The sequence below is a fragment of the Lemur catta genome, chromosome 1 (assembly GCF_020740605.2).
Source record: "Lemur catta isolate mLemCat1 chromosome 1, mLemCat1.pri, whole genome shotgun sequence".
NCBI classification, from domain to species: Eukaryota; Metazoa; Chordata; class Mammalia; order Primates; family Lemuridae; genus Lemur; species Lemur catta.
The window spans coordinates 30,145,619-30,168,872 of NC_059128.1; the positions used below are offsets into that span (position 1 = coordinate 30,145,619).

Sequence of the window (23,254 nt, forward strand, 5' to 3'; positions counted from 1 at the left end):
AGAAGGCAGGTATGTTGCTATTTGAGGCTCAGCCATCTTTGGTCCCTTATATCCAATGAGTTTTGGGAGGTAAGCTGAATTTCCATTTCGATTGCACCAGGCCTCTCCTAAAGGAGGTTAGGTCTGCTGCAGACATTGGCCAGGCCAGGGCTGTCCCTGAGACTGGGAGGACCTCCCTGTACCCTCTGGACTCTTCTTCCCTGACCAGCAGGTATCTACTGGGAGCCAGGGGTGTGAGGTAGGAAAATAGGGACTATTACCTGTTCCAGGGCAGGGCCCAGTGGTAGGAAGAGGGAAAACAGCCCTTCCTAGGACTGGAGTAAACCTAGCTAGGCTTTTTGTCCCTTAAGGAGGCAATGACTTTGTGTGTTTGGGCTGGGTGGTGGTGGTGTCATGTGATCATCCTCTCTGACTAAAAGCAAAGAAGACATTTAATCATTCACCTTGAGCTCTTTCTCTGCAAGCATACATGAGCACATGGCAGACATCTTTCTAGGTCGCCTCTCTTGGTGACACTGGTTAGAGGTTCCCAGAGACCTGAGCATACCTTCCAGCCAGCCCTAAATTTCCTCCTTTGTCAGTTCTTTGGTTAGAAAACAAAGATAGAGACGTTGACTCCAGGAGGCCCTGCAGGGTGAGGGTTGGCTCAAAGGCACAGGGAGGCTCCTCACCACTTGGGGAAGCTCCGTGACCTAAGTGTCACCTGGACAAGTCACACAGGCTGGGATTTAGCCCACCCAGGCCCATGTGTGGTGGCCACAAGAGTCTGATTTTGTGCCATTTGGACCTTAAAGGTGGAGAGAGGGGCCCAAAGCTACTGAGAAAGGAAATAGCAGAACACTTTTAGGGCCATTAGAAGATAAAGGGGCCTCGGCAGCAGCCTGTGCTCTGGCTGCCAGGGAGGTGTGAGCCCAGAGCTGGCAGGGAAGCTCATCTCTGAGCTCCCTCACAGCGGGGGAGGATAGGAAACACACAGAGGGAGCAGAAGGTAAGGCCTCCACGAAGGGAAGTGGGGCAGGAAAGGTAAGGCCTTGCTTTGTCAGCCAGCGTCCTGGGGCACAAGGCCTCCCCGCCTGCCCCTCCCTGGGGCATCTCAGCACGAGTTCTGCCCTGGGTAGGCAGGGCCTCCGTGGCTGCTGGCCCTGAAACCCACAGTCCGGTTGTGGGCTGAAGGTCTTCCCTTGGAGCAGCTCAAAGAAATGAGCTGTTTTGGCCACTGAGCAATGACTTGCCTTCCCTGGCCCGGAAGCCTCGTTGGCAGGAGGAAGGATGGGGGTCTGCTCTGCCTCAGTGGCACTCTAGTGAAAGGAGGGCCTTTAAGATCCAACAGAGAGTGGGGGCCAAACGTAAGATGGGTAGAGTGGATCATGGCAGGGGTAAGGAGCCGTGGCACAAAGGAAGAAGGGGTACTGGATGGAGCCCTTGGACCAGGGTTCAAATCCCGGCTCCCATTATACCAGCTTGTGCCTTGGGTAAATGACTCAACCTTGGACTTTTCAGCTGCATCTCAAGGGGCTACTGTGAGGATCAACAGAGCCATTAGTAATGACAGCTCTTCATAAGTGCCAGGTAGTCTTCTAGGAATGTCATGTGTATTGCTAACCCATTGGATGGTCATAATGACCCCACAGAGGAAGTTCTCTACTATCCCCATTTTACATATGGAGAAACTGAGGTGCAGAGAAGTTCATTAATTTGTCACACAGCAGACGGTGTCAGGCTTTGAACCCCGCCAGGCTAGCTCCATCATTGCATTTCACACGGTGCCACAGTGTCTAGGCCGGCACAGGGAACATGTTTGGCACAGTCCCTGGCACACAGTGACTGCAGATCAACCAGTGTTAATTCCCGTCCCTCTCGGCCTTTCGTGGAGATTCTGCAGGAGCGGGAGAGGCGACCAGTTGGATTAGATGACCCTGCACACACCCCCTCCATCCAATGCTGTGATCTCATGTCCCACGAGGCCCTGGATTGGCACATTTGGAGGAGGGAGCCGGGGGGAGGGGGCAGGCCATCCTCTTGGACTTTCTCCTTCTTTGCCTGCCGTTGAAGTGGCTTCTGTTAATGATCGACAGACCAAAGGGTGCCTTGGGGCTGCCTCGGGGAGTTGGCCCTGTGCCCTTCTTCCCCCAGGGTCTCCCACCCCTGCACCTAGCCAACCATTTAATCATGTCTGGCTGGACTGACTGGAGCGCTACCTGAGTTCAGAGGGGGAGGAGGCAGCTAGGTGAGCCCGGCTGCTGGCCGCCCCTTGCTGCCTTGCGTATGGCCCTTCCAAGGCCTGCTGGGCAGCAGGCAGGGATTCGAAGAGCTGGGGAGCAGGGCAAAACCTTGGCCTTTTCTTGAGGTCAGGTCGGCACTGAGCGTCCCACCTCCTGGTGGGTGAAGCTTGGCTAACAGAGAAACCTGGCCTGAGGGCCTACGGTGCTTTCCTTGGGAGTCCCAAATGGTGGCATCTGAGTTACTGGCGTGGGAAACTAGTCCCCGAGGAGCCAGGCAGGGACAGCCCAGGAGAGCCAGCTCTGGGTCAGTGGACAGGACACCTCCTCCACGTTCAGGCTGTTTGCAGTTGTTTCGAAATGTTGGCAAAGCCAGAGTCTCAAAGTACAGGGCTGTGAGTGATGACTGTGCCTGCGCTATCAGCTGGGGGTACAAGGAAGATAAATATTGGCAATGGCCAAAACTAAGGTGATTTGCTCACCACCTGGAGCTAGTTGGGTAGCTGCCCCCTGACCCTGACTCTCAGTTGTGGCTCAGGGAAAAGCAGCTCATGACCACATGGACCGGAGTTCATTTCTGCTGATCCCAGTACTCCAGGGCCGTGGGAGGCTCTATTGCCCAGGGTAAGGAGCTGGTTTGGGAGTCAGAGGGACCCAGGTTCAAGTCCCTTGCTGGGCTTCAGGGTTACTCTGTGATCTTAAGCAAAAACTTAGTAAGCAGCTTAGAGCTCAGTTTCCTCACTTTTAAATGGGATGGTGATGATGACTGCATCTAGTTCAATGGAGAGGCAAACTGGCACAGTCATACAGTTGTGTATTAACTCATTAAATCCAGTCCTAGACCTGTGACCCTGCTCAACCACCTCCAAGCTGTGTGACCTTGGGTAAGTTACATAACCTCTCTGAGACTTGTTTTTTCCTCTAAGCATGGGGTACAGGAAGCATACCCACCCTGCCCACATTACAGGCTGTGGTGAGGATCAAATGAGATGGAGAGGAAGGAGCTCTGGAAATGAAAAGACATTGGACAAAGGTCATATTGAGAGTGTGAGAGCCACTCGCAGTCCTTAGAGTGACAAGCCCTTCCTCCAGGGATGTTCTAGAGTCATAACCTGGTGCTCTGCCGCTTTGGCCACCCTCTGTGTTTTCTGCCTCAAATGGACATGTGGTGTGCACGTTGCACTAAAATTTACATAACAAAAATAACACGAGCCAGCATTTGCTGAGGCGTACATGCATGGCAGGTGCTAGGCTCAGCCCTCCATCACATGGTCACATCTGATAGTCCCTGCAAGTACATACTATCATTAGCTCCATTTTACAAGTGGGGAAAGTCGGGTTCGGGGAGAAGCCACTATTCCCAACTATACAACTGTATACCACCGAGCCTGGACCCAGGCCTGTGTGACTGCAACACCCATGCTCTCAGGCCCCACTTTGTAGAGGAAGGCAGACGTCAAATGGCATGAGTCACTCAGCAGGTCTGGGTTCCAATGTTCACTGTCCCCTGGGGACCCACAGTCATGGAGGAGAACTTGTCTCCCCTTAGCCCATCCTTCTCTGAGGTGTCTCCATCTTATCTTGACACCCTCTCTGCAGCACTACACCCTCTCTGGGGTCACAAGCAGAGACTGGGCTTGCTTTCTGCCTCTTTTCAAAGGGGGCAACAGATGGCACCTGCACTGGGCTCACCTTCAGCTGCAGCAGCTGCTCTGGAAACCAAGTCCATGTCTGGGCTGTGTTGCTGCACGGCTGGCGGTGGGAGAAATCACTCAGAAGGGTGTTATTCTGCCTGATGAGTGATCTGGAAGGAGCCTTCTAAGGGCTAAGCTGCTTACTTTCTAATAAGCTACCAGCCTTATCGTCTACCTGAAACTTGTGACCTTGGGGCCCACTGTGGAAGGCACCAGGATGGTGGCTGGAGTTGGCGTTCCTCCTTTTGATGCCTTCTTTTCTAAGAGATACTGTCCATAACTATTCAGTTGCACTCCAGCAGTTCCCCTCCATCCAAGGAAGCTGTTCATTCCTGCTAATGCCGGGGTCAGAGGGGGAAGCATGGTGGGTTCTCAGAGCTACAGCCAGCAGCAGTGCCAGCCGGGGAGGAGGAAGGGGGCACGGCCAGATGGGCACAGACACCGCTTGGATCCTCCCCCATGGCCTCAAGCTGGCGAAGGAGGGCAGGGCTCAGGAAGGACTGTCCCCCTAAGCGTCATTCTTCCCCTGTCGCTGACCGTTTTCCCGCCCCAGTCTACAGCACTCTGAGGCATCGGGCAGCTGGGCAGTTGGTTCAGGCAGACTTTTAGACTCAGGTAAAAGCTGAAATATTTTTGACTTCTGTGTTGTTCCTGACCTTTGCTTCTCTCTGTGCCTCCTGCAGCGTTCGGTTCAGTTTAGAGCAGGAGCTGCATCTTCCCCCACGGTAGATGACAGGAGCAACCCAAGTAATGCACATCAAACCCAAATGGGGAACCCCTTCAGCGTGTGGTCAGATGTTCTGGGAAGGTTTCTGGAGTGCAGGTCCACATGGAAAAGGGATTAGGGAGCTCAGCTTTCTCTTTGAGAACATGAACTAAGTATCTCTGGAGGATTGGAAGTCCATCCCAACACACAGGCAAAGCTGGGGGATATACATTGGTGCAGCTGCAAAACCACACACAGCCTGGTTTGGGGGCTGAGGGGACAAGTCCCACCCTGGCCAGCACTCCCTATTTCCAGGCTTCCCTTTCCTTGTCTATGAAATAAGGGGGTTGGGCCAGAAGAATTCTTAGTTCTATGCTTGCATGACTATCTCAGAAAGCACCATGTACAGAGCTAGATTTCATGCTGAACGACAGCGCAGTGTAGCCAGCAGTGTTGATGCTGTAAAACCCCACGAGAGTTATAGACGGAAGGGAGTTGGTGTGTCCTCTAATGATGTCAGGTGACTCACATGGACTGGTCCAGGTCTCTAGAAGTTGGCTGTCTGAACATCCTTTGAAGTGGTGGTTTTAAACACTTTTATGAACTATAGGCTGAATGAGTACATGTAAGTCATCTCCCTGGTATGTTGTATTTTCCCAAACACGCTATTTCACATTAAAAACGTGGAAACAACTGTCTTAATTTAGGATATGCTCTGCATTTGACATTTAACATCTATTAGCTAAATGGTTTCTGGGACGTTCTGAGAATGAGTTACTGAAATTTGAGTCCCAGGGAGGTGGATTTCAGCTCAGTCCAGGGAAGACCTTTTTAGCAAGCTAAATTGGCCTTGGGAGATAGTGAGTTTCCTGTTGTTGGTAATGTTCAAACCCAAACTAGGTGCTGCCCCCCCCCCCACCTCCCCTGAGTCAGGGAAATTGTATCCAAAGCAGCCCCCTCCTCCTCCTGACTCTCTGCGGTGCCATCCTGGTTTAATATTTCAATACTTATCACTCTCTTAAAGTGCCACGTTCATTTAATGCTTGACTCCTCTGTCGTCATCTCACTCAACTGGAAGGTAAGTCTGGCGGGGCAGGCGCCTGGGCTCGTGATCACCGGTCTATTTCCAGGGTCGAGATTGATGCCTGGCACTTAGCAGACACTCAACAAATACGGAATGGATGGAATTTGCTATTGGCGTAGGCGTCATAGCTTCTGAGAGCCCGTCGTCCTAAGGAATCAGCCCTTCAAAAGCCCAACTGTGGGTGTTGGAGGGAGCCGTGGTGTCCCAAGGCTAATGAGTAGGGAGCGAGCACTGGGAATCAGGCATGTGGCCCCTCACTGGCTGTGTGTCCTTGGGCGAGTCACCCCACCCTTTTGGATCCCAGTTTCTTCGTCTGTAAAAGGAGAGAGTTGGATTCAGCTATCTCGTCGAGGCTCTTTCCAGCTGGACTACCTTGCGATTCAAGTACTCCGTGTTTGTACTCACTCCTCTGTTCTCAAATTGTTTGTTTGATTCTCTTTTATTAGGAATTCTAGGCCTATTAAAACAGAAAAAAGAATTAAGTAGCCTTGGGAAGCGCAGAGTAAATACAAGTGCAAATGAATTACGGTTGTATTCTGTATAACAAATTATAAAGACTACAGCTGGACTCCAAGGGAACAGACTGCTTAATTGAATAATCATCAGGTTAAATATAGACAGTTAAACTCAGGCATAAGTTAACATATTGAGGATTTTTTTTTCTGATATACATTAACCACCTAACAATGCATCCAGTCACAACATACGTATTACTCTCTGATTTCAAACATACTTTATAAATGGAGTCAGTTTATACTTTCTTCCTTCTGTCTGGCTGCTCCCGAAGATGGCTAATAAGCCTGGATGATTCCATTTTACTGGTGAGAAAATGCAAAATAAGTTACTCTTTATGACAACATTGAAACAACCTTCGTTGCAGGATCACACTGTATGGCTGGTGCATGTTGACATGGAAGACACAGAGATGACTAATTTTTTTATCGTTAAGTTTTGTTAAGTGCATATTCCTCTTTTGCGTGTTCCTGCAAGAGCTCTCCTCTTCTGTATCCTAAAGTGTGCTACCCACAATAGCAACAGATTCAGAATCACCTCTGTGATGAATCCATCCACATGTGGATAGGTACTGGGTACCACTACAATGTAAAAGGTGCTATACGGTTCAAAAAGGCATAGAGTGCAATCCTCATTCATAAAGAGTTTACATTTTCGTTGAGGAGACAAGACACAAACTAATGACACCATCAATTAACGAGATGGGATTTTGTACTGTGGGTAGCATTTTCATACTGATATAACAAAAGGCTAACATGAGAGCAGATAATTATAGGATGGTACAGCTTATGAGACTCTGCTAATTGGGTGATACACTTAGTGCTAAGGAGGCAGAGGCGGCCAGCATCTGTCTGTCTGTCTGCAGAGAGTTCTCTTGCAGCTCCGCACTGGCCTGGCTCTGGGAGCTTCAGAGGAACCCTGCTTACTGCCCTGAGCCACACAGGAATTGAATGTGAATGGCACCCCCTGGAGCTGCGTATCTTGGTGGCCCTTCATAATGAAGAACCCAGACTGCAGAGGGAGCAAAGGGACAGAGAGGTCTAAAGGTCACTGCCCATGGGTTTGAGCCAGCCCACTAACCCATTAAAATGTACTGTGCTCTACACAGTGTTTCTAAATATTTTGAGCCAGCACTTAAAAATCAAGAGATTTTGGGGCTGGGTGTGGGGCTCGTGCCTGTAGTCCCAGCTACTTGGGAGGCTGAGGCAGGAAGATCGCTTGAGCCCAGGAGTTTGAGGCTGCAATGAGCTGTGATTGTGCTACTGCACTCCAGCCTGGGTAAGAGAGAAAAGCCCTGTCTCTAAAAAGAAGAAAACAAACAAAAACCAAGAGATTTTAAAATAATAAGCCAGCTTTCTGGGCATCTCTTGAAATCTTGGGATATCTGGTCACAGGGCTCATATTCCCTGTTGGCATCGGCCACATGGGTCTAAGAAGCACCTGTTTCTTTTCTTTTCTTTTTTTTTTTTTTTTTTGAGACAGAGTCTCACTCTGCCCCCTGGGCTAGAGTGTCATGGCATCAGCCTAGCTCACAGCAATCTCAAACTCCTGGGCTCAAACAATCCTTCTGCCTCAGCCTCCCGAGTAGCTGGGACTACAGGCATATGCCACTATGCCCGGCTAATTTTTTCTATATATTTTTAGTTGTCCGGCTAATTTCTTTCTATTTTTTTAGTAGAGACGGGGTCTTGCTCTTGCTCAGGCTGGTCTTGAACACCTGAGTTCAAACGATCCACCCGCCTCTGCCTCCCAAAGTGCTAGGATCACAGGTGTGAGCCACCACTCCCAGCCGCACCTGTTTCTTTTAAGATGGGGCTTGTGCTCTACAGTTTTCCCTAGTCCTCTTCACTCCCTACATGTCCCCAGGACCTCCGGAACGTTTTCCCCCCAGTAGTAGAAAAATATTTCTCTATACTCACGTCTCTATCAAGAATATGAAAAATAAAAGCCTAAGAGGACTTCAAAAAAAACCAACAGGCAATAGGAGAAAGCCTATTGCTTCATGCATATACAAACAAAGGGCATCTATGTTGAAGGAATGTAGCCCACCAGCCTCCCTCCCATACCTTCCCTGCTGGGCTCCTGCACCAGCTGAGTTTGTTGGAAACGTGTCAGGTTATGTAACACAGGGGCACTATCTTAAGGATAGTCCTAATAGTTGAGGTTTGTTAAGGGCTTATGTGTGCCAACTTTCCAACAACCTGTAAAGTAGGTACTGCTGTTATTCCCTGCCTCACAGGGAGGAAACAGGCACAGAGAGGTTAACTAATGTGCCCAAGGTCACACAGCTACTTGAGGATGGACACAGGATTTGAATGCAGGCCTGTCTGACCCCAGAACCCATGCTCACTGTTGCTCCCTCTGTTCTATGAGGCTCTAAGACAGAAGCCCTTGGCCTGGGGTGATACATATATGTAGTGTGTGTGTGTGTTATATGTGTATTGTGTCTCTCCACTAGAATATAAGCTACATGAGAGCAAGGGCTTCAGTCTGTTCCATTCCCTGCCATCTTCCAGCACCCAGAGCAGTGCTTGGCATGTAACAAGCACTCGGTAAATATCTTTGAATGTGTGTGCTGGGCAGATGACCCCTGGGCCCTTGGAGGCTGGGGCTGTGTTTACTGAGCTTGTTGCTCTAAGTACCACATCCTACTGGGGGCTCAGGTTGGGCTTTTTGCCAGATCTGGGTAGGGTAAAAGGGACAGGTGGGGACAGCCCAGCTTGCTCCACACCTTTCTGTTCTATGTCTGGCTTTTCCTCTTCTCTGAGTCTTTCCTCCTCCACCCTCCTGAGTATGAGACGACATGGATGGTTGATTGGAAAGTGAAGGAAAAAGCAGTAACTGTTCACAAAGCCAGACGGTGGAGGTAGCAGTCCTTTAAACCATGTGATGGGCCGTGTTGGGACGTTTGTGCTCAGTGGCAGTGCGAGTCGGTGAGTGGGCAACATCTGTGCGGCTGCTTCCCTGACGGGGCTGGGAGAAGCAGTGAGACCCAGTGGTGAGGGGCTTGATGACAGCAATGGTTTTGGTGGTAGCCCTGCCTCTGCTGCCTTAGTTGCTTAGAAGCAAACCCTGAGATACAGATTTGAGCGCAAGCAGTCTATCTGAGGGGTGGTTCCTGGAAGCACCAATAGGCGAGCAGGAAAGTGAGTCAGAGAAGGGAAGGCAGCCAGTACAGGATCTGCTATCAAGTCAGTTACACCTGGATAGCTGGACCTTGATGCTACTGGGAAGATCTGAGAGCCAGTGGGGGACACATGGCTCAGAGATAGTGTACGCAGGGGGTGAGGGAGCTGGGGTATTTATACACTAAATGCCTTTAGGCATGGGTTGAGGGCTGTTGGCACTTCTGGCCTGCCGTAAGGGTGGCCAGAGAGAGCCCACAGGCATAGATCCAGGGACTGGCCATTGGATTGGGACAGACATGCACCAAAATGGTGAGGATGAAGGGATGTGGTGGCACCAATTGCACCTGCAGCCTCTCTTCTCTCCACACAGGCTGAGCATCATGACCGGAGCCTGGAGGTACTACACCTGTCTTGTATCATGGAGCTTTTGCTACATAACAGACCACCCAAAAAATTAGTGCTTAAAATGACAACTACTTATTTAGCTCACAATTTGGTGGGTAGGCGATTTGAGCCAGGCTTAGCTGGGTGGTTCTTCTCACCTCAGCGGGGCTTACTTGTACATCTGCAGTCAGCTGGCAGGTAGGCTGAGGACTGTTGGGGTCTAAGAGGGTCTTGGCTGGGACAGCTTATCTCTGCTCCACGTGGTCTCTCATCCTCCAGCAGGCTGGCCGGGGCCTGTTCTCATGGTGGCAGCAGCACTCCAAGAGAATGGGCGTGGGCAGGCAAGGCTCTGGAGGGCTAAGCTTGGAACTGGCACATAAGCTTCTATCACATTCTATTGGCCAAAGCAAGTCACAAGGCCAGCCCAGGTTCAAGGGGAATAGACTCTGCCTCTCAATGGCAGCAGCTACAAAGTCCTATTTAGGAGGCTAGATACAGAAGAGGAACACTTGTGGCCATTTTTGCAAATCATCAACCACATGCCCACGCCCTTAGGCATCTTGTGATCTGATAGACAATCAAAACCAGTGTTTGTTCTGCTATTTTAGACATAGTAGGAGTCAGAAGCTGTTGGCTCAAGTATGAGAAAGTCTCTGTCCTATACTATCTCCTCCACTGATGCTTTCTGTTAAACATTGTCCTTTCCTTTGGTCATCTTTAAGAAGGCAGTGACCTCTGAGGGATAGCACATTAAGTCTCTACTTATTGAGGCTTCTGTGTGGGTGGGAGAGCAGGAAAGAGCCCAGCTAAGTTGAATATAGCAGTTTACTTTTGAACGACTTTTACTTGCTTATCTAATAAGCATTTTTTCCTTAATAGGAGATATTTGTATAGAAAGAACCAGGTGAGTGGATCACATGGATTGTTACTGCTTCCTTTGGATTATTAACACTTAAAGTTTGCTTTTAAGCATAAGAAAATCTGACATCTACTTAAAACATAGGTGGTATTAATTTCTCTCCTTGTTAAAACAAAGAAGAAATACACTTATAAAAAACCATGTAAAAGAGCTTCAAAACAGTAGACAATGTGGCCCTGCTGTGTACCTTAAGTGGAGTGATAGCTCTTGTCAAGACATGGGGAGGGATACAGGTAGCAGTCTGGGTCTGTTGCATGGGCTGCCTGGGGCCACACCTCCGCTTTTGGGTCACAGCCTTCCCCACACCCCACAGCTCATGTTCAAGTAGATGGGCCAGCCTCCTGAATGTCTCTGGCCTTTTCTCCTTTACCTCACTGCCCTTCCTGAGTTACCTGTGCTGCCATGTAAAACCCATGGTGTTCCTATGGCTCGGTCAGGCTCAGAAGAGAGCAAAGCCAAGAGTTCTCCCAAGGTCTGGATCTAAAGGACCAGACAAGGCAGGGAGGAGTGAGGTCCTGAGAAGCCAGCCCACCTTCAGAGGAGGGAGATCCTCCTGAACTTGGGAGCTAGACTTGTACGTGAAGAAAGGCTTTGAGCCTCTGCCCCCCATCCTCGCTCCCTGGTGGTGTGGACCTGCTGGAAGGCACAGATCACCTTCGATATTAAGACATGGGTGTGAACTAAGCATGTAGAGTTCAATATTCCCGGCTGACGGTTGATCTGCATGAGTGGCCCTCACCTGTGGTGCTCATGATGCATCTTGGAAGCCAAAGGGAACTTCTTGGCTCTCAGCATCATTGACTGGACATCTTCAAATGGTCCACAAGTTCACAGCCATTGTCAACACTGATGTGGAAGCTCTTCATTTCCTCTGCTCCTCACCACCTCCCCACTTTGCAAATGGAGAAAGTGAAGCTCCTAGAGGTCAAATGCTTTGCCCAAAGTCTGGAGCTGGTAAGGAATGGAAACCAGATCTTTGAATTCCTGATCCAATCCTCTTATTGCAAGACCTCACTATTAATCTGGAATCTGCTCAAATATTGCATCAAAAGGAAATGATTTAGAGCTTTGAGAGTTGTATCTTTTGAAATGTTACATGCTTTTAGAATTTTTCCATCACCCTTTTCAAGACATCAACCCCAATTCTCCTTCCCTATATTCTCAATAGGTGAAATCCTCTCACCCCCTCCAGCCCGTACAGCTCTCTCCTTCCCCCCAGCCCCGGATACAGCCAATGTCTTAGCATCTTCCCCTCTTCCCACCACCAACTCTGGGGGTTGGTGCCCAGTGGGGTGTTAGGGAGCTTGGGAAACCACAGGATAGATTTCACTGTAAGCATTTTGGGGAAAGAATAATACTACAAAATGGATCTACCTACTATGTAGTAGAAAGTACATTTTGAACACTAGTGTTTTTATCTTTCACATTAATGCAAAGAAATTCTTACTTGCAGCAGCTGCTTCCAGAAACAGGTCTGGATCTTCTAGAGATGGCTCAGTCTCCTCGGCAGGCGGGAGCGGTTATTTGCTGAAATATAACTCTCATTATCTGAAAGGCTCATTGTGTGTCTACCATATGCCCCAGGACAATGTACTGTGCTATTGTTTTTCTCATGTATTGTTAGATAACTTTTCTCATCTTTATGTCACTGTTAAGTTGCACTGTCCTTGGAGCTGTTGGAGTAGGAACAGCAAGTACCTACTATGTGCCAAGAGTGGGGCTGGAGGCAAGTGAGATGCCGGGCATACACAATTTAAGGAGGCACTCAGGTGCCAACCTTCCACCATTGGGACCCCGAGAGTGAGTGCCTGGTCCTTGGTGAGCACTGTTGTCACCATGGTCCTGCCCTGGCTAGGTTCTTTACCTACATTTTCTCATATAATCCTTACCACTGCCTTGTTTGACGGGTGGGCACAGCCTGAAGCACACTGTGGTGAGGAAGCTTGCCCAAGGTCGCACGGCTGGTTCTAGCAACCTGCTGGTGGACACTGAGGTTATCTCATTTGGTTTTACAACAGCCCTGAGAAGTAATTGGTCCTATATAATGTTGGTTCATGAGAGCTAACTGGTAAATTTTCATGCATTTTGGGAGTCACCTGTTCAACACAGTCATTACTAAATATGAAATCAGACAAACTTATAATTAATTAAATCAGTTATATTAAAAGCAAATGTAATAACTACCCCAAGGGCAAGGCAGAGTAGCTGCTACTTTGGAGTAAAAATCGCTTCTGTGGAGGGTGGGAAGAGGCCGGCTCCTCCCTGCCCCAGCCGGAAGCCACTTCTTCCGCTCATTCTCCGGGCGGATGCGCTGTAGGAAACAACCACCCAGGCTGCAGGGAAGAAAAACACCCGCTTCCCATGTTCCCAACATGGGCAGTAGAAAGCTCCAGGCTTGAGTTCCCTTAGACCAGAAGAAACAGACCGTCCACTGAGGTGACACAGCCTCTGCAGCCCACAGGCCTAGTGAGTTTTAATGAGAGAGGCTGTCACTCTGGGGCTGGGGAGGCAGCTGGTCTATGAGAGAGCTTGGCTTTGGGCACCCGAGAGGCCTGGGTTTGCATCTCGCCTCTCCCTCTTACAAACTGGGTGTCCTCAGTCAAGCCATTCCACTTCTCCTAGCCTCAGTTTTTCCCTCTGTTTAATGGGAGAATACTCACCTTATGGACTCTTATGGAGTTGTGGTTTAAAAACCAAAGAGAGGCCAGGCACGGTGGCTCATACCTGTAATCCCAGAACTTTGGGAGGCTGAGGAGGGAGGATCACTTGAAGCCAGGAGTTTGAGACCGCCCTCAGCAACATAGTGAGACCCATCTCTTAAAAAAACAAAAAGTCAGCTGGGCATGGATGTGGTGGCACACACCTGTAGTCCCAGCTGCTTGGGAGGCTAAGATAGGAGGATCACTTGAGCCCAGCACAGGAGTTCAAGTTTGCAGTGATCTATGATGACACCACTGCACTCCAACCTGGTCAAAAGAATGAGACCCTGTCTCTAAAAATAATAATAATTTTAAAAAGTCATCAGCACGGTGACATCCCATGCAATGATATTCCATGCCCACATGATCTTACAAAGGGACCTGTTCTTAAAATTACGGGATGTAGAAAGAGCAGCTGAAATGCTAGGTCTGCTTAATAGTGCGGAGTGAGTTACTACCCAGCACGACCCCCTTTCTCTGTCCTTGCCATGGTCACACCTGTGTCTACGCAGCCTGCAGAGCCCATCCTCACACAGAGTGGAGGGTGTTGCCCCCACGTGCATTTTCATCTTACAGATCACATTACTCTGGGAGAAAGGGATTCTTTTTGGAAGAAATAGGCTGAACCGTACTCTGTACTTTCTGTGGGGGCTGGGGGCTGGGAAGAGAGGCAGTAGAGGGGAGTGATGACAAGTGTGGACTCTGAAGTCAGAAAGCCTGAGGTTCAATCCCGACGTTGCCCCCTTGCTCCTTACATAACCCTGGAGAAGGCACTTAACCTCTTTGAGCCTCAATATTCTCTGTGACGTGGGAATAATACAAGTGTATGCCCTCGCAGGGAGGGTACATTATGTGGTGGTGAGGGGAGCTGGAGAGGAGGGCTGAGCGGCACTTCTTGCTGTGTGACCCTGCGATGTGTCCAGTGGGGGTCACATCCTGACCCGTGTTACAGAGCTGTTGTGAGTTAGGGGAGGAGCAAATGAGATCTCCGCACACTGTGCAATGGTATGAGGAGCACATAGTAAGTGCTCGACAAACCTTGGCCATTGTGGTGCTTATGGCAGGCTGTGGTTGGGCCAAAGGACGAGGACAGAATGGAAGACGACCTCCTCTGCCCACCTGGCTCTTCCCGTGTGTCTCTCCAGGGAAGCTGGGTCCTGGGGTGATGAGCAGCTCTTGAGGCCAGGCAGGTCCTGTTCCCTCATTGCCAAGCCCTCCCAGGGACACCCTCCCTGCTCCTTTGCCCACATCATCTGGGCCATTGGTCACACTAGGCAGATATGTGACCAGCAGCCACAACAGAACCACACTCACTTCACAGCCCCCTCAGTTCAGAGATTTAACTCCCTGGCCCTGGGACGTGGGGCCACCTCCTCCTACAACCTGGCTGTGTTTTCATTCCTAACTATCCTCACTACCCAGCAAGTTGGGGTTTCCTTATCTCCAGCACAGCCACCAACACCTGCCATGCCCTTGCTGGGATGGTGGTTAACTACGTATCTCTGCATCATAGAAACTGGTGGCAGGTGACTTGCTGGGGTTGCTCAGCCGTTTCCCGAAAGGCCCCCCTTGGCCGGTCTCCTTGGTTCTCCGCAGCCGAGTCCTCCCTGACCGCCCAGCTTCTGGTCCACTAAGGGTGGTTGCCCTGAGGCTGGTGACCACCTGCTTGCCGTCCCTTGGGACAAGTGGGGACTCAGGCCGCAGTGTACATGCTGTGTCTGAGAAAGGCCAAGGGAAAGCAGCCCGCGTGGATTGTTTGGGCTGCCGCAGAGCCTCCAGCCACGGGGGCCTTTCCCACACAGGAGGGAGCTTCATCTGTCTGGAATGTTTTAGGGCAGCAGGGCCTATCCCATCCTCCCTGGGCAGATGAAGCTCATCTTCCCTAAGGCCTGGGCCCCACTCTGGGCTCCATGAGCTCTGCAGAGCGTAGAGCACTGCTCATGGCCTTGACCGCCTTGAATCAGTTTCTTTCTCCAGGTATGTGTTTTCTTTCTTTGACTCCCCTGAAGGCGAGGACCACGTCCCATGTGGCATCCACATGACACCACGGTGCTGGGTGCTTCTCTCTCCTGAGGCCTTGCGGTACTTGGGTGGCCGCCTCTCAGGGGAAAGCAGAGCTTGAGAGGATGGGTCACAGGACGGGAGGTGCTGACAAAACCACTAAGGGCCTGGAGTTTGGGGTGCCACCTAAGGAAGGTGGTCTCCACCGGGGGGACAGGGCAGTGACCTCAGTGCCAGGGCCAGCCAGAGAACTACGATGGCCTGGACTATGCTGGGGCATAAAGGAGAGGAAGACAATCGACTTACTTCCAAGCTTGGTAGAGTGCCATCCCTGGAGCCCTCCAGATGTCCCCTGTCTCTGTGTCAGGGTGCGGTCCCGCCAGGTGGGTCTCTGCTGATCTCCAGCTGGATGGGAGGAGGAGGTGCAGGGGAATGAGATGTGGCTTCAGGAGGGAGGGGGACTTGGGCGGTGGAGCCAGAGGATGAGTCCCCTGGCCGAGAGGGACAGGGGGAGACAGGACACTCAAAATGCCACAGATCACAGAGCTTCCTACAAGCCTGGGGACATGGCCAGGCCCTGTGCCCTTAAGGAGAAATTGAGCCTGTGGCAGTGACACATGCTAGGTTCCAGAGTCACTTTGAGATGTTAATGGAGTTATAATCAGGTGAGAACCTGGGCTGAGTCCTGGGGCAAAGGGGAGAGTGAATAACAATCAGCATCATAGTAAGGACCAGGCACTGCTTTATGCTTGCAGGGTGTTTCCGTTTACAAAGGACTTTCCCTCCACTAGCTCAGGAACTGGGAGAGGATTGAGGACTTTCAATTGCCTCCACCCCCATACACTCCCAGAAGGCCTTAACCTTGACCTTTCTCTCTCCTCCCCATTTCCAGGACTGCGAACTTGCACCGGGATCTGCTGCGTGCAGCTTTGGAGCAGGGTGAGAGGAGGGGGCAGGGCTCCGGAGGGTGCTCCTCCCTGCAGCCCCTCTGCCCTCTCCTCTCCCTCTCGGATGTGTACACCCACACTGGCTCACCTGGCTTTCCGGGAAGGCAAGGAATGCTGAGCTTCTCTTCCTGAGTCTCCCAGAACGGGGGAGCTCTGGGCTAGGAGGGGGACCAGAGCTCCTGTACCTCATTGGCATCACATTTTCCTGTTTGTTTCTTCACCTTTTCTACCTACTGCGTCCAGCCCTGGCTTTCCACCTTGCTCAGCCAGCGTCTCCGTGGGTCTGTCCGCCATGTGAGGCAAAGATCAGAACCCATCTCCCTCCTGCCGAATGCACAGATGGCAGCTTCCATCCTCGCCTGGGTAAACGCTCCAATATTTCTCTAGGAACACACCAGCCTTTCCAACCTGGGGATTCCAGCTTCGGCAAGCCGAGCCAACACCTGCGGCCTGCCTGGGCCGGCCAGGGTAGAAACAGAGAGAGGAAAGGTGTGCAGCAGTCCGGAAGGCAAAGGCTTTTGACAAGAAAGCAGGGCACATACCACAGCGCAAGAACGGCCGGCTGCAGGGGAGCCTGCTGCGGCGCAGGGATGGGGCAGAGAGGGCGGACGTGTAACACCCTGAACTGAGAATGGAGGGCGAGGATGAGCACATGGATGTACTTTATGCAACCAGCCGACGTATCTGGAGTGTTCAGATTGCTATATATGAGTTAGATGGTTCCACCTATTTAAAAACTGTGAGATCACAACCCAGATCTGAGACATTGTCCTTTAGGAGTCACAAGAAGAATATGGGGAGCTGTGAGATGACAACGGAGCATAATAAAAGGTCCTGGGGAGGGCTCGTGGTGTAAAGGAAGGTGGGGAAGGTACATGTTGTCTGTGGAAGATTCAGTGTCATCTCGTGGAATCAGTTGATCACTTCCCAGTGAAAGTCAGTAGAGAAACAGAAAAAAATCACATAATCAACTTTATTGGGACACATCTAGTGTAGAAAAATGTCAAAGTGTGTGTGTCATGACAACCACAAAATCTTGGTTGGTTACTGTTACCACAGTAACAAGGTAATTTTGCATTTCTACTACATGTCCTTTGTGAGTTGGCTGTAGACTGCTCCGTTGTTTTCATTCCTGGGCTGAGAGAGTGACATTGGGACCCCTGGATCTGGGACACTCACGGTTTCATAGCAGAGGGAAAAGAGAGCAACATGCTGAATCACTCACTAATTCTTACAACTTCCATCTGGAAGTGACACCTGTCACTTCTGCTCACGTTTCATTGGCTAAAGGAAGTCATATGGCCAAACCTACACTCCCCTGGGGCAGGGAAATGTAATCCTCCTCCAACGAACAATAATACAGTCTACCACCCAAGGATCGATGCAGTCAGTTCTGCCTGAGGCCATGAGAGCCTAAATTCTTGGGAGAAACAGAGACCTCAAAATCCAGTTGGTGGACAATTGTTTTGGGATGGAGTCACAAACAAGTATAAGAATAGAATATAAGCTTCATGAGGAAAGAGTCTTGGTTAATTTTATTCACTGGTGTATCCCAAGGGCCTAGAACAGACCCTTCAATATATATTTGTAGCTGAATGAATTATAAATGGGTTTAGGAGGCAATTTGATCCTTCCTGCCTCAGCCAAGGAGTATCTGTGTTCCATCCCCTGATGCCTTTGGGTGTGGAGGTAGACGCACATTGAGAGAACCTGTAGCTCCCTGATGAAACCAGGGACCTCAGCTTCTGCTTTGGGGTGCAGTTTTTGGCCCCTGCTTTGGTCTACCCCTGAGGTCAGCAAACCTTTTCTGTAAAAGGGAGATATTAAATATTTTAGGCTTTGCAGGCCATATGGTCACAACTTCTCAAGGCTGTTGTAGAACGAAAGCGGCCATACATAACATGTGAACGAATGAATGTGGCTACTAATGTTCCAATAAAACTTCATTTATAGAAGCAGGCAGTGTCCGGAACTGCCGGTTCACCCTGGTGAGCCCACCTCAGCCCCGTCACAAGGCTGGCGCTCAAGCTCTCGCTTTCCCCATGTCCTGTTCAGGACCATTTTACTGTCATAGTTTTCTCAACCTCATCTTCATAAAATTAAATGCCACAATATAGTAGTTTCAAGGTCTCCTGATGTCTGCTTTAAGCGCTTAGGGTTTTGGTCTCTTTTAGCCCCAGGAAGCATTTCTATCCCCAACATCCCCTGACCTGGCCAGGTTTTGAGTCTTGCTGTGATGTGAATCCTGGCTACTCCATGCCATGGTACTCTCATCCATCTTGCTTTTGGGCCATGAAGAATGGAGTCCACTCCCCCTGTTTGACCTTCTCCAAGGACCCCCTAGAATGTGGTGGGAGAAGGGAGGGGCATGTGAGGGGGAGGAGCATGCTTCTTCCTCTGTCTTCACAGTTCAGCTGGGCTGAGAAGTGCAGACATCTATTTTCTTCAGGATGTGGCTCCGAAATTTTCATTTTGCAGACCCTGCTGCCTTAGGTTCACAGGTTTTTTCAGGCTGGAATGCCTCTGGTGTAATGCGACAGTCTGGAGCATACTGGCCGCTGCCCCCTCTTTCTGGGTCAGTACCAGGCTTATGTAATTAGACGTCCGAAGAGGAGAGGAGTCAGACAGTCAGACTCACTCCAGCCAACAACCTTCCCCCGCAGCCTTCTATCTGGCCGTCCCAACATTTTAGAGCAGGAAGAGACCTTGCACCTAACGAACTCTTGTCCGTCTTGTTCCAATCGGATATTTGGACAGCAAGAGGACCAAAATGCAGCCCTCCTGTCCTAGATGCCAGAGCTGGAGCCTAGGACCCCAATGGGTATGCCATACCCTTCCAGTGACCTACAGACTGCTGCCCCCCACCCCTCCCACCTCCTCCGACAAGATAAACACATCTGCGGCCCCAGCCTGAGGGACCCAGGGAGGGAGGAGGGAGCCTCCCCAGCACAATCAGAGACTCGGCCTTGACATGGGTGGTTAAGATAGCTACTGCCTCCCTTCTCCAGCTGGCGGGGAGCAGTGACCCAGGGAGCTCGGGCCACCTCCGGGGGAGGAGAAGCCAGCCAGGGAGGAAAGATAAAGGAGAAAGGGGAGGAGTATGGCCAGCTCCCACCTCCCGGCTGCTGTTCCAGCCAAGTGGCTGCTCTGGAGAAAGAACTGATAGCAGATAAGGGGCTTGCTTTCCTGTGGCCTTGTTTATACAAGCTTAGGTTCTTGCAGACTGGTCCCTGGGGGTGGGGGCGGCGGAGCTCTGTGGGCAGGGCGGTGTGAGGCTGCTGTGCTGAGGCCTGCTTTCAGCTGGCCAAGGCCTGCTCGGCTTACAGATCTTCCCCCACCCCCCACCCACCCCCACCGCCACCCCCAGACTTCCTGCAAGAAGCTGGCTGGGCGGAGGCTTGAGCTGAAATGCAAGGCTTTCCACGCTTGGCGTGGGGGGCCTCTCACCCAGAAGGCAGCGGGCATGGCAACGCTGTCTCTCGCTTGGCCTCTGGGGCTCTGGGCATCTCAGAAGGGATTTCCAGCCACAGCAGAGCTTTATGGCAGCATGCTTAAGCTAATTCAAGAATTCCCTGCACTGTATTCCTCAGCGTCCCTGAAACAAACTGGGTCTGTGTTGTGCTGTGTCTGTAGGCACAGCCCATGCCCGCGTGGACATTCACAGCGAGTGGGTGATTCGGGGAATCTCAGGTGAGGCAGGCTCCACTCTGGAGGCACATGGCAGGGGGCCTACCCTTCCCGGTGGTTGGCAAAGACTTTCTGCAGGGACCACATCTGAACAGAGGCTGGAAGGATGAACAGGATGCCCCAGGCAGTCCAGAGAGGCCCAGAGAGAAAGAGCATCCCAGACAGAGAGGAGACACTGCAGGTGAAAGCATTTCAAAAGCAAAAAAGAGGAGAACATCTGGGGGAGGGGGTAGAAGGCAAAAAGGGGATATGGACAGGGAAGGAGAATGGGACCAATGGCAGCCTGGTGGGGATGGGAGGTGGGGGGCTCCCAGAAAGTAGGAGGCACAGTCATCCCTGAGATATGCTTAGACAGCAACTCTTGGAGTAGAAGCTTGTCAGCCTCACCTGGCTGCCCTGCTGGGTCAGGGTTGGGGGCTCCCTTCTCTTGGCCTCCGCCTCATCAGTGGCAGGTGTCTGATCTCTCAGCCCCACCTGGTTGGTTGGAGCTGACACCAGACTAGAACCCTGGAGACCAGAGTCCTGGGAGATCCAGAACACCTTGTTGATGGCCAACTCAACCCTTCCGAGTACACGAGTCATCCCCAAGACCCCCCAGCAAGTCATCCATTCCCCTCTACACACTCCTCCCTTTACTCCGTTCCGCTCAGCAGTTACTGAGGCTCACTGAGGCTCTGGCACCAGCAAGCAACAGGCACCTTCATTGGGTTACGATCCTACCTTGGTCCAGGAAATCCCAGAGCTGGGATTGTCAACTAGAATGGGTCCAGTACAGGTTCCAGCATCAGACTACTGGGCTCAAATTCTCTAACTCAGTGACCTGGGGCAAATCTCTCCATCTCTTTGCACTCAGTCTCCTCATCTGTGAAACATAACAACAGTACCCATGGGCAGTGGTGGGATGAAATGAGAACATTCCTGTGTAAGCCTTTGTGCATCTTGAGTGGTCAAATGAATATTAGTTGTTACTATTTATATACCTCAGCTGTTCACTTTGGGAAAAGGAAATTGTTGGGAAGGAATCTTTTTTGAGAAGGAAATGCAATTATGTTAGAGAAATCGATCTTAACAGCAACTATTTTTGTTTTTTATATTTACTTCCAGTATTTGAGATCATAATAAAAAACCTCCAGAAGTCTAGGGAACTTTATGCTTTCTTTTCTTTTGATCTGCTCCAGTAAATCTGCTATATATAGACTCAGGAAATGACCGTGGGTGTGGGATCCATCCCATGCCCAGGCTGAGAGGTGAGAACCCTGGATTTGTATTGCTGTCCCATCCCTTACATCTTGTGTGGTGGTGGGTTTGTTTCTTAGCGTCTTGGAACCTGTTGCTCCTCATCTGTTAAACGGGGATAATAACCCCCTCCATAGGTTATGAGAAGTAGCACTAATACGGGCAAAGTGCTCAGCACATAATAGAGGATTAATAAATGCTCGTTCCTGGCCCCTCCCTCTGATTTAGTGTGGGGTTCAGAGCATGGGAGGTACCCAGGGGGCGGTGTCAGCAGACTGGCCCAAGCCCACGTCCAGCCTTCCCACAGGAAGCCGCCTAACTCACCTGAGATCACTGGGGACTCTTCTGCTTTAGGGACCAGGAGTCACCTAGCTTCTGGGTAGCTTTGCTGACAGCACTCCGGGGAGAGGAGGGGCTGTGCAGGCGTCCCCAGGTTGGAGGGCAGCTGGGAGTGGGAGAAGGCAGGGATGAGGCCCTTTCCCGGAAATGCTTGGGGGCTCCATCCCTCTGTGGTCGGGGTGGGCAGACAACTGTGGGTCGTGTGGGTGGGTGAGCTGGGGATTGCAGGGTTCAGAAAGAGCCAGGCACAATGAGAGAAGCCGCAGTGATTCAGAGAGGAGCTCATTAAATCAGGCTTGGGGGAGGCACCTGGCTGTGTTACCTAAGTCCCCCTCCAACACACCCCCACACCCCAACAGAGGGTCTTCCTCCAATAGAGAAAGGAGAATATTATGTTCATAATGAATAATTGCTTATGTCTGTAGAACGTTTTATAAATCAGGCATTCTTTTATGTCTATTTTCTAATTTCGACCTCACAGAGAGGCAGAGATAGGGAGATAATATTCCTATTTGATGGATGAGAAAACTGTGGCTCAAAGGGGCTAAGTGTGTGCAGCTACTGAACTGGAGCCTAAAGCCAGGCCTTCTGGTGCCAAGGACGAGCAGGAAGTTCTCCAGGCAAGGAGTGATTTGGTCACTAGAATAATTTAGAATTTTCTCCTTTAAATGTATTTACAATGAAAGTACCATCTGGCCTTATTCCTTGTCAGAGTCATCTTTTCTGACTTGGGAAGGGAACTGCACATGGAGAAGCTGTCGTAGGGGCAGTGACCCTCGGAGGAAGAACAGTATCTTGCAGATGGGGGAATTTAGGGCGGCCCTGCAGGAGGATTTGCAGAGCTGCTTGTTAATAGGTGACTAAGTGAGGTTACAAAATCTCCCAGTCTGGGCATCAGCTGTCACCAGTAGGATTAGGGCCTCTCCTCCCTTTGGTCGGTATCTGAGAGATCACACTAACAAACAGCGTGAATGAGGGGCCTGGGGAAGGCCCCCTACCCCTCCGGCCTCAGTTTGCTCACCCTAAAGGGATGGAACTTGTTCTCCACTCACCCCCACCGCCATCCAATCACCTTAAGTTGACTTTCTGTGTGCAGGTTGGTGGAGCAAACATTTCCTGGATTCCTGGAAACCAGTCCAGCTCTGCCATTACCAAACGGTGGCCCTGGATCTGTCACTTGGTCTCTCTGGGTCATGGTTTCCTCATCTGTAAAACAAGGAGGGTGGCTCGTTAAGGTCCTTCCAGCTCTAACTTTCTCTGTAGAAGCCAGTCACCAAGGCTGGGCTGGCAGAACTGGCAGGAGAGGGAGGCCTGGGGACCTGCCTGCGGGGGTCATGACAAGGGGACCACATGGGTGAGCTGGGGTGAAGGGCAGAGTCGGGAGTTGGGGTTGGTGAAGAGGAATGGGGCACCTGGCTAACCGGTCAGGCCTCACCCTCCCTCTGGGCCATTTCAAGAGAGGTTCCTAGGGCCCCAGGGAGCTGGGAGACCCTCTGAGGAGGCTGGAGTCAGGGAAGGCCTTGCCTTGCAGGCTTGCCCCGCAAGCTCTCGGCCCTGCCGACCGACCACCTGAGGCAGGCGAGGAGGAGAGATCCCCCCTTGGACCTCGCTGCGGCCAGCACAGGGTTAAAGCTAAGCTCTTCAGGCAAACAGCCTCTTTGCTATCTCCCATGTGGATCCCAGCTTGGGGGAAGGTGG

General features: G+C 51.0%; 2 long non-coding RNA genes across 3 annotated transcripts; one reads left to right on the forward strand and one right to left on the reverse strand.

Moving 5' to 3' along the window:
* Positions 1–2,624: 2,624 nt before the first annotated feature.
* On the forward strand, positions 2,625–18,413 carry LOC123647545. Of its 2 annotated transcripts, none has more exons than XR_006738280.1 (2): positions 2,625–2,843; positions 16,240–18,413. It is a non-coding gene; the product is annotated as an uncharacterized LOC123647545 (long non-coding RNA). The 2 variants fall into 2 exon arrangements; XR_006738277.1 differs by lacking the exon at positions 2,625–2,843 and adding an exon at positions 14,778–15,730.
* Positions 11,421–15,689, reverse strand: LOC123647542. Its single transcript, XR_006738276.1, has 3 exons — positions 15,654–15,689; positions 12,095–12,174; positions 11,421–11,598 (listed from the first exon to the last, which is right to left on the reverse strand). It is a non-coding gene; the product is annotated as an uncharacterized LOC123647542 (long non-coding RNA).
* Positions 18,414–23,254: the final 4,841 nt, after the last annotated feature.